Source organism: Xiphophorus hellerii, chromosome 13 (assembly GCF_003331165.1).
Source record: "Xiphophorus hellerii strain 12219 chromosome 13, Xiphophorus_hellerii-4.1, whole genome shotgun sequence".
Classification (NCBI taxonomy): Eukaryota; Metazoa; Chordata; class Actinopteri; order Cyprinodontiformes; family Poeciliidae; genus Xiphophorus; species Xiphophorus hellerii.
This window is the reverse complement of record NC_045684.1, coordinates 28,503,804-28,512,000: the sequence shown is the minus strand read 5'-3', so window position 1 is coordinate 28,512,000 and position 8,197 is coordinate 28,503,804. Positions and strand designations below refer to the sequence as shown.

Here is an 8,197-nt window from a genome sequence, read left to right as displayed (position 1 = left end):
TTATATCCCTCCAGTGGTTCTTTTTGTGGGCTCTAGTGTCCCTTATATTAAAGTAGGCTGACAGGAAAGGGGGAAGGAGACGGGGGGAAGACATGCAGCAAGGATCACCGGGTCCGGGAGTCGAACCCGCGATGTCCTCGTCGAGGACTCAAGGCCTCCAGACGTGGGTCGCGCTAACCACTACGCCACTGCGGCACGCCCGACATGTATATCTGAGTGTTTTTAATACACGTTATACGCATCAGTTCCCATACTCTTATTGAAAATATTTGTTTTTCTTGTAGAATATTTCAGTTTTTTCTTGCATTCTGATGAGCTTCACAGTCACGATGGAGCAGGTCAGGTCAGCTGACTCACTCTAGAACGTGAACAGATATAACGTCAAGTTTTATTCAGTAACGGACCAAATATGTTTAATGTCTGAATGTGTAGGATCTGCTCATCAACATCTAAATAAAATGCATGTATGTGTGTGTGTATATATATATATATATATATATATATATATATATATATATATATATATATATATATATACAGTACAGACCAAAAGTTTGGACACACCTTTTAATTCAATGAGTTTCCTTTATTTTTATGACTATTGACATTGTAGATTCACACTGAAGGCATCAAAACTATGAATAACACATGTGGAAATATGCACTAAACAAAAAAGTGTAAAACAACTGAAAATAGCCCTTATATTCTAGTTTCTTCAAAGTAGCAACCTTTTGCTGTGATTACTGCTTTGCACACACTCTGCATTTTCTTGATGAGCTTCAAGAGGTAGTCACCTGAAATGGTTTCACTTCATAGGTGTGCCCTGTCAGGTTAATAAGTGGGATTTCTTGCCTTATAAATGGGGTTGGGACCATCAGTTGTGTTGTGCAGAAGTCAGGTGGATACACAGCTGATAGTCCTACTGAATAGACTGTTAGAATTTGTATTATGGCAAGAAAAAAGCAGCTAAGTAAAGAAAAACGAGTGGCCATCAGTACTTTAAGAAATGAAGGTCAGTCAGTCCGAAAAATTGGGAAAACTTTGAAAGTGTCCCCAAGTGCAGTCGCAAAAACCATCAAGCGCTACAAAGAAACTGGCTCACGAGGACCGCCCCAGGAAAGGAAGAGCAAGAGTCACCTCTGCTGCGGAGGATAAGTTCATCCGAGTCACCAGCCTCAGAAATCGCAGGTTAACAGCAGCTCAGATGAGAGACCAGGTCAATGCCACACAGAGTTCTAGCAGCAGACACATCTCTAGAACAACTGTTAAGAGGAGACTGTGTGAATCAGGCCTTCATGGTAGAATAGCTGCTAGGAAACCACTGCTAAGGACAGGCAACAAGCAGAAGAGACTTGTTTGGGCTAAAGAACACAAGGAATGGACATTAGACCAGTGGAAATCTGTGCTTTGGTCTGATGAGTCCAAATTTGAGATCTTTGGTTCCAACCACCGTGTCTTTGTGCGGCACAGAAAAGGTGAACGGATGGACTCTACATGCCTGGTTCCCACCGTGAAGCTTGGAGGAGGAGGTGTGATGGTGTGGGGGTTCTTTGCTGGTGACACTGTTGGGGATTTATTCAAAATTGAAGGCATACTGAACCAGCATGGTTACCACAGCATCTCGCAGAGGCATGCTGTTTCATCCGGTTTGCGTTTAGTTGGACCATCATTTATTTTTCAACAGGACAATGACCCCAAACACACCTCCAGGCTGTGTAAGGGCTGTTTGACCAAGAAGGAGAGTGATGGGGTGCTGCGCCAGATGACCTGGCCTCCACAGTCACCGGACCTGAACCCAGTCGAGATGGTTTGGGGTGAGCTGGACCGCAGAGTGAAGGCAACAGGGCCAACAAGTGCTAAGCATCTCTGGAAACTCTTTCAAGACTGTTGGAAGACCATTTCTGGTGACGACCTCTTGAAGCTCATCAAGAGAATGCCAAGAGTGTGCAAAGCAGTAATCAAAGCAAAAGGTGGCTACTTTGAAGAAACTAGAATATAAGACATATTTTCAGTTGTTTCACACATTTTTGTTAAGTATATAATTCCACATGTGTTGATTCATAGTTTTGATGCCTTCAGTGTGAATCTACAATGTCAATAGTCATGAAAATAAAGAAAACTCTTTGAATGAACATGTGTGTCCAAACTTTTGGTCTGTACACACACGCATATATATATATATATATATATATATATATATATATATATATATATATATATATGCGTGTATGATATACATATATCATTGAAAATGTCAGCATTTCACATGGTTGGGTAGCAAATACATCATCCTTAAATGTTAACTATTAGGTTTAATGTTTAGGAAAACTGAGAAAAAGACTAAAATTAAAAATTCATGTACAGCATGACTTTATGGCATTTCTTTTTGTTTTTTGTTTCATAACTCCACGTGGTTATTCTTTTCAGAGCTTGTAGATAGACATGTTACTAGAATGACGACCTAAAACGTCTCAAAAGAAACAGACACACAGTGAACTGACGGGATGTTTTACTGAAACTTTGATTCAGTTTAAAGCGTCAAAAGATCTTGTGGTGGAAAAACACCTCAATAGGCCTGTCGCGATAAACGATAAATCGATTAATCGTACGATAAATTAAAACTATAGACGTAATTTTAATTATCGGCATTATCGTCTCTTCCGGCCTTTTTCTCTTTCTGTTAATGACACTAAATGAAAAAAGGCTCAACTCCGGTGCTCTCCACTGACCCTCCCTTCCTCATTTCCTTAGTCTAAAGCCCAGCGCACTACATGTCCATTTTTAAAATATGACAGACCACACATTACCCGACAGAAATCCTAGGTATAACGGTTCGTTCCTGCCGTGTGGTGTCCAATAATGGGCACAAAATAATGGCTACAAGTCCAGTGAACTAATTTTAAAACCAGGCATTAATCAATGCTTTACTACAATCTACCTGCAATGCATGTTGCTAGTGTCAGCGTAAAGTCCTGACTGAATGAAAATCATTATAACCTATTTACGTCACGTTAACGAAGAACAGCTGAAAAGTTACCGGGTTTATCAACTGCGTAGCAATTTCGCTCCAACTCCTCCTCTTGTCATTTCTATATTCTTTGCATGTTGAATAAACATTAATGTTGTTTCCACATATCATCTCCAATGTCCGCTGGACTTCGGGTTGCGCCGTGTCAGCTGTTTGGGATTCCCCTCCGTAATTTCCCGGCGCTTTCTGATTGGCTGCCTGTCACATTCAACAGGCTGTGTTAAGATCCCAGTCGGGGAAAACCCCTGATTTAGATCGGAGCGGCCACGATGATCTACCGCAGGGTGCTCAAATTTTTTGAGACCAAGATCTACTTTTTCTCTCACCAGCCGGCTGAGATCTACCTCATGACACGAAGACATAAAAATTGTAAATTAAACTCTATTGACTTATTTTATATGCGAATATACATCAGTTATAGCAGAAATAATAAAGTGATAGAAAACCTAATGCAGTATATTTCTTCCTCAGTGAGATTCTCCTACCGTTTTACTCTCTTTGTCGTTAAGAACACCCGTTGCCGTGGCAACCGCCTGCGCCCCGCAAGCGGAGCAGCGATTACGTTAAAAACGTAACATTCAGTCCGTTACGATGTGAAGTTTCCAGGCTTGATATTTATTTCTCGATTATTGGTTGATTAGCTAATGTAAACTCCTGCTCTGCTAGTCAGTCGGTCTTTGAGTCGCTTTTTTTTTTTTTTTTTTGGCTAATGGAACTGAAACGCACTGAATTGCGCAACACCTTGTTGAAACAATAATTACTGAGAATATAAATTTTAACAGGTTTTGTTGATTTAATATATATATATATCCAGGCTTGATATTTATTTAATATATATATATATATATATATATATATACATACAAACGTTTAGGACCTTAGTGAATATTTTGAGAAGCGCGTCAGAAGAGGAAGTTCTGGTCTCATCGTCCTGGCGGCGTTCAGTTTGTCACCTACTGCCGAGATCAACTCAAAACCTTCCAGTGATCCACGTATTGAGCCCCCTGATCTACCGTAACACACCAAACACTACAGGATGATCGGTTACGAAATCGTAAGCGACAATCTTAGAACGGCCGGCGTTCTAACATTGTCTTAAGGGTTTGTAGCTTCTGTCTTGGTTGTTTGTTGACCACTGTGTAGATTTATCATTTTATGATTAAGTCTGGTTGTTATTTTTTGCTTTTATTTCTTTTTTTTATTACATATTTCTCTATTATTTCAAAAATATTTCAGCCAGACTCTTATTGCAATCAATTATTTAGTCAGTATCGTCCGTCTCGCTCGTGTCCCCCGGTTGTTTGTCCATGTCTTCATGCCGGGCAGCTGGACAGTGTTGCTGACTGGCGCCGTCTCTCTCTGCTCACTTTTCCTGTTTGTCACTCTGGTTCACAGCAACCGAAGAAGAAGAAGCAGCAGGCCGTAAAAAAAAAACCCTCCACAGTCTCGGCTCAAACTGGAGGAAAGGTTTTCATAAGTCAGAGTCTGAGCTGTGAAGTTTTAAAGGAGGGCTTAGAAACGACTGGTGTTGACTGACATGATCCACCAACTGGTTCAGCTTCCAGTTCTTCCAGTTTGTTTCATTGGTTATGAGTCCATGAGGAAAAAGAGCGTTCTCTGGGTAACATTTCTACCCAACTTTTCAGTGAATCAGTTGAAGCTAAGGGTCGAAGGTCAACATCAGGATACTTCTTCAGTGTGACTGGCTTGTGTTTGTTTTTAAGATGTGAATTTTGTATTGATGTAACTACAAATTAATTCACACTTAATAAAAAAAAACTTTTTTAATCCTGTTCTCCAATTTGTGCTTTAATTAGTTATGAAGTTCTATTAAAAATGTGGGAGTTCCTTTAATATATAATGTTTCCAAAAATGGTTATGGTTAAAAAATGACTCCAGAAATAACAGATTGAAAGAAGAACATTTTATTAAACTCATAGTTACAGCACTGATCGATTTTGTGTCGTGGACCATCAATAATGAAAACAATTATGAAGAGAAAACAAATCTGCCTTCTAACTATTTATTCTGATATTTTGTTTTGGCACTTAAAGAATCAGAATCTCGTCTCCAGCCAGGCACCAGAAACCTCGCTGTCCGCTTCCAGAGTCATTGATGTTTAGACAGGAGAGTCGAGCTAAGGAAACAGAAGAACAAATTTGAGAAACACAGAGTCAAACGCACGTCATTAAATACTGAAACTTTGCTGAGATCTCTCAGCAGCTCTACCTGCTACATCCAGAGTAATGGTGTCAGGTGAGGTCCATCTCCCCAGCGGTTGGTTTGTCTCAAACCTGAAGTGATGCTGGCCCGCATCGCCCAGCTTCACACCCTGAATCTGAACTGAGCAGCTGGAGTAGCTTCCCCCGGTGTAGCCAGAATACAGGCAGCAATTCAGTACCGTAATTTTACTGTAACAACTAGAAAATTTCGGAAGAAATTTAGCCGGGGCCTGCCAAGGCGCGCCCGTCGGGCATGGGCCCGGCGTCGTCACGCTACAAATCGGCGTCGACGCTAAAGAACGCCGCAACGTAATCAGTGGCACGCGGAGAATCGCAAGAACGTTAAGCGAGGCGGACGTGCACCATTCAGTATTATAAAGTAAGTATATCAGCTAAAATCAGCAGAAACGCTAATGTTAGCGTCATTGCTTTCATCAGTATGTGGGAAATCACTAGGATATTTTCTGTAATTGATTTACTCCATTCAGTATACTAAACATTGCTAAAAAGTAAAATAAATAGCTAATAGCTTATTGAAGCTAAAATGCTAACGCTAATGAACCTTGCATTGAACTGTTTAGTAACAGTTCAATGCAACTGTTACTAAACAGTTGCATTGAACTGTTTAGTAACTGTTGAACTGTTACTAAACTGTTACTGTTTAGTAACAGTTCAATGCTCATAAACTGCAGGAAGGCAGTTCATTAGCATTTACCTAATGATTGTCACAAATATAAATTTTCAATAACGCACACACACAACATATTACAGTTTAAAAATATATATTGACCTTATGTTAAAGATTTCTACAAACTTTTTACAGGTAAAGTTTACAATGAACCAAAATTACAACATTTAAAGAATACCATAAATTTAAGAATCTAATGTCTCTGCAATAAAAAGAAATTGCTATCTTTTTATTTTTAAACAACACCTCATATTGTTAAATAACTGATTTTATGTATTCAAGTTTTAAATATTACATTTGAGTTTGCATGGATGTAAAATTACTGCTCAGTTTAAAAATTACAGTATTTTTAAACTGAGCAGTTTAAAAATATGCTCAGTATTTTTAAACTGCTCAGCTAAACTTCGCTCTTTAGCTCGTTAGCTTGTCGATGTTTCAGTTTTATTCGCTGGGAAAATTATTCTTTGTCTGCTTTGAAGATAAGCAGACAAATAATAAAAAACAAGTTTTGATATTAACTCTCAACTTCATTCACAAAACTTTTTCGTTATTTATTACGCAACGAACATGCATTTCACATAAGAACAAAACAATGAGGTGACGTTGCCTGTCCTTGAACACAACGCTGATCCCTCTTCACCCTGTCACCAACTCACACACATCCTCATTGTGTTGTGTTCTGTAAATAAACAAAACACAAGCAAAATCAATAAACTATATGCATATTCCAGTATACTGAGTTTTGGTTTTACATTCATTCTATTTAAATGTAGTTTGTTTGTGCTTACCAATGTTTTCTGGCCGGATGTCAGGCACCGTTTTCCCCTGGTCAGTTCGTCGATGTCTGGTTTTAGTTCTATTCTGTGGCAATCCGCAAAACGGCGTGTAGGTTTTCGTCAGTAATGCGCGATCTGTGCTTGGTCTTGTTTAAAGTCATTATTGAAAACATCTGTTCGCACAGATAGGTGCTTCCAAACGTGGACAAAACACGAGCTGCGTGGAGTCGAAGCTGTGGCATCAAATCAGGGGCAGTAGACGGTAAAAGTAAAAGTCCTCGATTGAAACATCACGGAACTTCGCTCTTTAGCTTCTTAGCTTGTCGATGTTTCAGTTTTATTCGCTGGGAAAGTTAATAATCAGCTTGAGGTGACTTTGCTGCACTCTAGTGGCGAGAAGCCGTAATGTTGGTTGGTAAGAATCGGAAGGCATTATGGGATATGTAGTTTGTAGTCAATTCGTGCTCAAAACCTATTTTAAGTCAATCAATGGGGCTGTAAAACGGTGGTAGGGGGGAGAGGGCCACATAAAATGACGTAGCGGGCCACATGTGGCCCGCGGGCCTTGAGTTTGACACATGTGCAATAGAGGATCTATCTGCTGCTCATGCAAAACAGTCTATTTTAATCCCATGTGTAATAGTCATTGGGTTAAATCAGTTATATAATGCTGAAAACGCAAGTAGTTGATGTAAAAATATTCAAGGCTTTTATTTTGAAATTTTCAGTATGCTTCATTTTAAAGTTCTGAACTAATACCACGTGTAAGAGTGCTTTGGATGAAAAAGTCAAATAAAGCCAAAAAGAGCAATTACGTCATGTAAAAATATTCAAGGCTTTTATTTTGAAATTTTCAGTATGCTTCATTTCAAAGGGCCAAACTAATACCATGTGTAACAGTGCTTTGGATGAAAAAGTCAAATAAAGCCAAAAAGAGCAATTACATGATGTAAAAATATTCAAGGCTTTTATTTTGAAATTTTCAGTATGCTTCATTTTAAAGTTCTGAACTAATACCACGTGTAAGAGTGCTTTGGATGAAAAAGTCAAATAAAGCCAAAAAGAGCAATTACGTCATGTAAAAATATTCAAGGCTTTTATTTTGAAAATTTCAGTATGCTTCATTTCAAAGGGCCAAACTAATCCCATGTGTAACAGTGCTTTGGATGAAAAAGTCATATACGGCCAAAAAGAGCAATTACATGATGTAAAAATATTCAAGGCTTTTATTTTGAAATTATTATTATGCTCCATTTTAAAGTTCCAAACTAATCCCATGTGTAACAGTGCTTTGGATGAAAAAATCATACAAAGCCAAAAACAGCAATTACATGATGTAAAAATATTCAAGGCTTTTATTTTGAAATTATTATTATGCTCCATTTTAAAGTTCCGAACTAATCCCATGTGTAACATTGCTTTGGATGAAAAAGTCATATACGGCCAAAAAGAGCAATTACGTCATGTAAAATATTCAAGGCTT

General features: G+C 38.6%; 1 long non-coding RNA gene across 1 annotated transcript; it reads right to left on the bottom strand.

The window, feature by feature from the left end:
• Window positions 1-4,937: 4,937 nt before the first annotated feature.
• LOC116731703 (uncharacterized) lies at window positions 4,938-5,442 on the bottom strand. Its single transcript, XR_004341612.1, has 2 exons — window positions 5,258-5,442; window positions 4,938-5,165 (listed from the first exon to the last, which is right to left on the bottom strand). It is a non-coding gene; the product is annotated as an uncharacterized LOC116731703 (long non-coding RNA).
• Window positions 5,443-8,197: the final 2,755 nt, after the last annotated feature.